At 41.3% G+C, this 8,098-nt stretch overlaps 1 long non-coding RNA gene across 1 annotated transcript; it reads right to left on the bottom strand.

Annotated features, from left to right (window-relative positions):
* Nucleotides 1-517: 517 nt before the first annotated feature.
* Nucleotides 518-1,996, bottom strand: LOC138972419 (uncharacterized). Its single transcript, XR_011457604.1, has 3 exons — nt 1,531-1,996; nt 895-979; nt 518-735 (listed from the first exon to the last, which is right to left on the bottom strand). It is a non-coding gene; the product is annotated as an uncharacterized lncRNA (long non-coding RNA).
* Between the last annotated feature and the right edge of the window lie 6,102 nt (nt 1,997-8,098).

Here is an 8,098-nt window from a genome sequence, read left to right as displayed (position 1 = left end):
GAATCCACCCGACTTCGATTTATTGTTCAGTGATGGGTAATTGTGTGACCAACTATGTAAGTTAGTGATTGTTCTGGCTTCATACAATGACATTGCATTAATTGTATAAGTGTATGTGTGTGTGTTTCAGGCAAAAGCTGATATTACAGTCCTAGTTGTATGCAGTACCTCTGCTTCTTCGTTCAAGAATCAAAGTATACAATCTAAACCGATTATTTTGTTCAATAATGTTCAGCTTACCATCCCGAAGAAGGCAGTAACGTGCCGAGATATTGATTATAAATATTAACGTACCTAACCTGGTTACTGGTGTGTTTTCTTTTTATTTCAATAATGTGAATGTGTGACAACTTGCAGGGTACCTGATGTTCAGAGCAATTTTTCTGGCAAAAGACCTTTCATGGATCAAAGAAAACTTTTGTCATGGTGCACAAGTCAATCAATTTGGTTGTTAAATAATTTGTGCTGCATTTTCCCTGGTTCTAAACCCCGGAACCCCCCTCCGGATCCGCCCAGTGTGTGTGTGTGACCGATGACCTTCTCTAAATTCTAATCGTTGCGTTTGCATGGTAATAAAGTTTTAATACTGGATATGCCCATGAAAAAATATCATTTCTTGTTCATGTCATTGTGTGTGTGTGGCCAGGACCGTGACTTCTGATTGCCTCGACGTCTTCAGAAAAGACACAAAATGCCAGCAGGCGTATGTTCTTGGAGCACTCAGTATGCCGTCATCTGCAAACAAATATACAAATTATTCAATTGTGTAAATAAAGAACAATCATTTTAATATTACAACAACAAATTTATATAACTGTAGTCTTCACCAGAGACATCCACTACACTATCTTTAAATAAAACTGCCGTAAAAAATTGAAATACTATAAAACTTACCCCCACTCAGATCTATTTGGGATTATTCAAGTTTCAACCATGAAACGATGCCGGTTTGGACAGATCTGCTAGTTTGCCGCTGAAACTGAAATCAAAGGCGATCTTCAGAACTATTTCTAATCTTGTATTTGTGATTAATATAAAATACTGATCTTCCCAATAGAAGCTGATGTGTATACACATGACCAGGACAAGGTATTTTGTTACAGGGCATTTACGCAGACGTCGCAGTTCAAAATATCGTTTTAGATCTGATTTTGTACAGCAGCGGCCTGTACGTGTGATTCAGAATCGTCTGCCCTTTTTCGGTTTAACATATTATGGACGATTCCTATGAGACTGCTCAATCATAACTGATGACAAATTCAGAAACAGATGATGGTTTCAAGTAGGCTACAGTAATGATTCGTTAAAAATGTCAAGCCACTCGTCGATCATTCACACTCAAAGAACCCAAGCCAAATCTGCTCTGGTTCCGAGCAGCTTTTTCCAACTGAGACCCTAATTGTTACGCATCTGCCGCGAAAAGATAGACCACAAACAAGCGGCACTGTACCATGCTTTCGTTTATGTTGCTAAACAGATTAAATGTGCATTGTAAATGTGCTTACAGCAAAGAAATGCATCCTTACTTACCACAACAATACTGGTACCACATTCATCGCACTTGTGTCTTCTTACCAAAACCTATCGATATGTTTGTTTACGATATATTGGTAATTACTAACCGTTAACTATTTTTCAAAAATCTGAAATGACTTTTAAGAATCAAAGAAAGATTCGCTAAAACGGTTGACTTCAGAAAATAAGCAATATTTTTCTGAACCATGAAATTAAAATCGAAAACTCCGTTTGATCTTTTATTTTGGTAGATTGATGACAACAGCCGGAACTGAAAGTACCAGAACCAAAAATTAAGGGCATTAATCAGGTAAACTAAGAAGATTGTCGTTCCTGGCGCGCACTTCACATGTCCGTCAAACAGTGTCAGAGTGAGAGAAAAAAAAAATTTTTCGCAGTTCGACAGTATATGAGGCCCTTCTTCATATCAAAGTGTAAAGGTTGCTGAACGATGTTTTTCCTTTTTGCTTGTTTAGTTACACTTTAATCTCTGTGGGTTTTTTTTTCTCTCAGAGTAACATGGTAAAAAAACTTAAAAACACGTGCATGCTATAGAGCTGGATTGTTTCTAGTGATCATGCAGCATGATTATCCGCATAGAAAACTACTGAAACACCTAAACAGAAATAACAAGTCTACAGAAAAAAAATGCACTGTTTGATTGCTGACTGTAGTACTCCTCTTGCTAACAGTGGCATTAAAATTAAAAAAACGCTCGCGCTGGACCCGAGTACTCTTCAGACATGCACACACACACACACACACACACACACACACACACACACACACACACACACACACACACACACACACACACACACACACACACACACTCTCTCTCTCTCCCTCACTCCTTCTCTCTCTCCCTCTCTCTCTCTCTCTCTCACACACACACACACACACACACACACACACACACACACACACACACACACACACACACTACCACATCTCCATTCTAAAACACGTCACGTTCCAAATCAAAAGACGACATTCTATTTTCTTACGTCACTATTCTTGGTTTACGGTACCATTCGGCGGCTTTGCTACGAGTATGGCATAGTCTTGGTTTGCCGAGAACTTGCACTGTTCTATCAGACTGCCTGGCTGGCTGTTGCACCGCGAATTCCTCCCACCGCCAAGTCGTTTTTTGTGGTTTATTTCGCATTTAGGTCCCAGGTAACATTATGAAGTTTTAATACGATCAATCGGACCTATTATCAAGTTAGTGTATCAACTTTTGAACGAACTGCGCCCAGTAGTTTCCCAGCAATAAGCTGTTAAGTCGAGACACACACACAGACACACAATTAAAGTCTGCTGGACCCTGTACTAGCGTACTCGGGGATAATCAAAACTAACCTATGCTCTCTTGTGGGGGAAAAAGTGCTCTAAGTACTTTTTGTGTCTACATCGGCACAAAAAAACCTATGCAATGTTTCAGATTTCCTGACCCAACCTATATTATGTTTTTCCTCCTTATCCTGGACTATTTTGGACCCTTACACAAATGTACTTCAAAAATGACAAATCTTAATTTTGAAGGCTTACAAGGAAATTGACTCTTCTCTAACAACCAAAATACACCATGATTTCAAGCAAATAAAAAACTACATGCATCTGAGAAAAACACACTTTAATTCAAGAAGTTAGACCTCATAACCCCAGCTTTTCAATTCAATTCAATACGTTGTTGATGTTGATTATGGGGCTTAACGTCCTCCCAGGTAACTATAGGGACCTATATTGGGACATGATTTTTTGTTATACAATGTTAAAAGTGGAGGGTGTAATGGGGAGAGGGGGACGGGGGGGTGACGGGGTGTAGTCGCTAATAAGTTTAAAGGTGCGTTTATTATCTAATATACCAGACATTTTGTTTTGGCTGGTGTACAGAATAACATCACATAAAATCGCACTCGCAAAACATACAAAACACATAAAATGTACACATCAGTACACACATAACCCAAACCACACATACAGCACCATCACACACATATCCACACACATACTCTAGTTTGTTCCTTATAAAAATAAATACATTATGACTAATATCATTACTAGTCCACTTAAATTAAGGCTCAAAATAGATCTTAAGATGGATGTTATTTAGTGTAATGAAGAGATTATAAAAACAAAAAATAAGCTATGAGAAAGAAAGTATGAAAGAATTATGCCCATTCTCCAGTGAAAGTTCTGCTGATTGTGGTAACTTTTTTTCTGTCTAAAACAGGCGTTGGAAAGAAGTTTGAATACTGTGCCCAATCTACACCGGAGGATCCAGGCGAGTGCAAAAGGTGAAGGCTAAGTGGAAAACAACCATGTCAGCACAAGGGGCATGGAGACAGCTTCCTGAAATGCCTTCACAGTGACTTGTCCGATGAACCACGAGCCTGGATAATAAAAGGTAAACAAAGACATTTTAACATTCACTACTCAAGATTACCTCACTGAGATTTTTTCTTTGACATGTATGAAAATCTACAGGTGATATCATGATAGCATGTATAGGTTTTTCTTCTTCTCTTGTTTTAAACTTCGAGCTTAAGTTTTGACATTCTACCCTCACACCTTACTTTTTCATCAGGTTATCTGAACGATCTGTTTGAGGAGGTGGTGATCCTAACACTGGCCTATGGCAGCTACAACAAAGCTCTGCATACACAGCGAGACTACAATGCAACAGTGCCCAGACTTTGACTGCTACAGCTAGACCAGTTGACAAAGCTCAAGTTGTCACCAAGCAGGACGCCTCAACTGGCGACCAGCTATATAGACTGAGGCTGCCTATCTCCAAATCTGACAAAGCAAGAATTGTTACACAAGCTCCACATTTCTGTTTGCAGATTAAGCCGACCTTAAGTATGCAATAGTTATGCACCCCCCCCCCACACACACACACCCCAGTTGAAAGATGTAATGTACCTTTTATTTATGTGACATATTTGAAGCCTGTGTAGCTCTGTGACATAAAGAGGTCTCTGATGGCAGCGACCAGACAGGCAGGAAGAACTTTCCTGTTCTTTCGGCAAGTCAGTATGCAACTTGTCTGTATGTCCTGAACACATCACAACATTTTCTTTAATTTAAGCTACATAATATCATGTGGATGTACTGATTGGGTGTAAATAATAACAGCAATTGGTACAGTCAATTCACTAAATGTGCAACAGAACCCTAATAATGAGACATTTTACAACAGCAAATTTCAACAGTCCTTTTACTTTCCTGAATGTCATTATTATTTATTAAAACATGCATCTAGAGCAACATACATATATCTAAATCTTTTTTCATTAAAGTTCACCTGAAATTCAGGCTGCTTTCCCATGCAATGTACAAATGCAAGTGTCAATAAACCAGGGTTTAATAGTATGTGAGTGAGTTCTGATGAAAAAGTGATTGTGTTGTAATATTGGTTATTGCTGAGTGTTGATGTTACAATGATTACGTTATAAAAACAACAACAACAACAACAACAGAACAATGTGAAGAGCAAACTTCTTCTGTGGGCATGCAAGTGAGTTAATTATTGTGTGTGTGAAACTATATGTGACTGAGTGTTACACATTTAAATGACAACACTGAACAGTTGTTCAGTTTAAATTTTCTTGGTAGCCTTTAAATACATTTAAAAATCAAACAAATATTATAGGCACCTCAAAAAAAGTTGTATGTACACCTTCGTGGCTGGTGATGCATTCTTGCTCCCCTGCAAGTTTTCATTCTAGAATGTACCTCAGGGTAGCTTCCTCTCTCTCCTCTTCTGCCCCTCCCATACTGACAGTACAACACGTACAGTGGCCACTCTGACACCAGTCTCTGAAATCAAGGACAGTTAAAACTGCGATGAGCTGTTGTTCTTTCACTCGTGAATGCAATGCATGAACACTTACACAATATCACACTTATTCGCGAGTGCGTTGGCATTTCAGTACACAAACAATCATGAGCAAAAAGACGAGACTCGAAAGCAGACGATAAGTTCAGCACAGAGAGCGGGCGTGTTTACCTTTTGGCTTTGATCGCTGAGACAAACATAGTCGCAATTTTCGTCGTCACTGTTCTCATCACTGCTGGAAGTGGCCTCCTTATTATTTCCATGCTTGATTCTAGCAGAGAAGCGAGTGGTTCGAACATGTGCGGTTCAATTTCGTCTGCAGTTACGCTTGTTGTTGCACTCACCATCTTGACACTGTATGACGTCACGGATAATTTATTCATAAGCCAAGAGTTCCGCCAGTCTCGCGAAGAAAACGAGACACAATGGCGGGTCGTTTTGGGGAAGAAATGCGTCGCTTCAGGCACAAAAATCGGCGGATTACGGCCTTAGAAGATTCCGAAATAAACCAAACATTGTTGAAGACGGTAAGAAAGCGGTTTTTCTAACTAACTGCACACATCGGGAAGTGTTCGGTCGCGCAGGAACACGATTCGAAGCGTTTTTGACGCTAAAACAGCGTGGTCTGGTCCTTTAAGTGAGAGTGACTTCACAACTCTGTCAGTGCAGAGCAGCTGCTCTGAAAGGGGGACAAACTGTGCATTACCCTAGCAATCACATATACATGCTATTATAAAGCATATTTGCATCCACAAACCCCTTCCTCTTCACACACCCCACACACACACCCCCATCCCCAAACTCCCCCCCACCCCCCACAAACCCCATCCCCCTCCCCCCCCCCACACACACCCATTCACGTACCAGGCCTGCACTGCTTTCGGAATGACACAAATGCTGAAGTGTCCTTCCCTGCAGTTCCTCCTCCTCCTCCCACTGTGTCTGACCCCGCCAAGCTGAACTCAAAGCGCTCCACAATGGTGTCATTGTCAATCTTGTTCTGCCCGCTGACCTTCTCCAGGACCTCAAAGACTCGCTCATCATAGTTCACAATCTTGTCCTGCAGACAGTTAGCGTTCAAGAGGTCATTGTTGTGGAAGCTACCACAGTCGTCATATTCAGTTAGGGGCGCGATGACCAGCTCGTCCAGCACAAAGCCCTGACCCTCCTTGCACTGGTCTGCTGTCTTCAGGTTGGCCTTGTGGCACAGGTCCACGTGTTGGGTGTAGGGGAAGTTAATCTTGCAATTGTCTGCATCTGTGGATGGCAAAATATTGGACGTATGGAGACTTAATGAAATACATCTGAGCCTTTAAACACACGCACGCACGCAAACACACACACAAGCACGCACAAACACAACCACTGACACACACACAACCACTCACAGACACACACACACACACACACACACACACACACACACATGTAATGCACACAGATGGTCAAGCTATCCAAGTCAGGACTGTTCACCTCTCATGGAAGCATCTTACCTTGAACTGCACCTCACAAATGTCTAACCTTCGCGGATAAATCTTTCTACATGCCCATAGCTCCTACCAGATGTGCAATTACAGTCCATACTCTTCCCTCACTGTCCCGTACTTACCAACAACAAACCCAGCTCCCCTGGCCCTGCAGAACCAGAGAGAAAGCGAGAAACATTATTTTGCACCTCGGACAGTAGCAGACTATATAGTTCAACCTTACCATTTTGGTGCACAGCGCAGCGAATCAGTCACAAATCTGTGAGCACCACGTGCCATGCAACAGAACCTAACCTATTTTTCCATTGCTGATATTAAAAATATTAGTTCAAAATATGCTGATGTGCAGTTGTGCGAGATGCTGCCTAACTGTGCAGCAGAAAACTTGAGACGAGATGGTCCAAAACAACTGAACTGTGTTGTGTGTACAGCAAGCCTAACCTATTGCCTAAGTGCATTCAGCCTTGCTTGTATAGTGTAGCTAGCCTTTAAGAGTAAAGACAGATGATGATGGAACTTGACAGAGAGAAGTCAAGCAAAGTGCCTCCCAGCAGAAGGGAGCGATGGAGATAAAGGTGATTAATGTTCTCTTGACCAGCTTTCCCCTGACCTTCTGGATGGTTTGCCCAGACAGCTAGAACATGTACCACCAGCACTCATAACCCGCTTCCATCAACAGTGCTGTGGACTTAATGCTCCTACCTTCGTCAGACTCATACTGCAGACTGTTTTCTTACTTATTGTAGTACTCTACAGGGACTACCACGGAAGGTACCGTTGGAGAAAGGCGAAGGGGAGGGGGAGGGGTCGGGGGACAGAGACTGCAGGGAAGGTTTCGGGATACCATTCCGAACATGATAAAAAAAGATTCCTCACAAACAGGATACATGGTGTGTGTGTACGGCACAAGAAGGGGGCGGGAGAGGTGAAAACATCAGCCTGTAAGAGAGAGAGAGATGATGATGATGATGGAATTTTATTTTTCAAGGATAGTGGTTTAAGGCGACGCATTTTCTTACAACCGGTCCTTACTTTTAATACAAATGTCTAATAAATGATAAACAAGTAAAGCAACATGACAAATAAACAAATTAAACGAACAACCCAGCAAACAATCGACAAGTAAGCACAAAATGACAAAGTAAGCAACATACAAATCAAAAGCGAAACATGCAACATGTTAATTGAGGTTACACATGTGAAGTGATCAACGGTAAAATTCACACAATACCAACGTTTACAATAATGCTTA

This window comes from Littorina saxatilis, linkage group LG8 (genome assembly GCF_037325665.1).
Source record: "Littorina saxatilis isolate snail1 linkage group LG8, US_GU_Lsax_2.0, whole genome shotgun sequence".
Lineage (NCBI taxonomy): Eukaryota > Metazoa > Mollusca > Gastropoda > Littorinimorpha > Littorinidae > Littorina > Littorina saxatilis.
The sequence above is the reverse complement of the archived record's forward strand: the minus strand, read 5'-3'. Positions and strand labels throughout refer to the sequence as shown.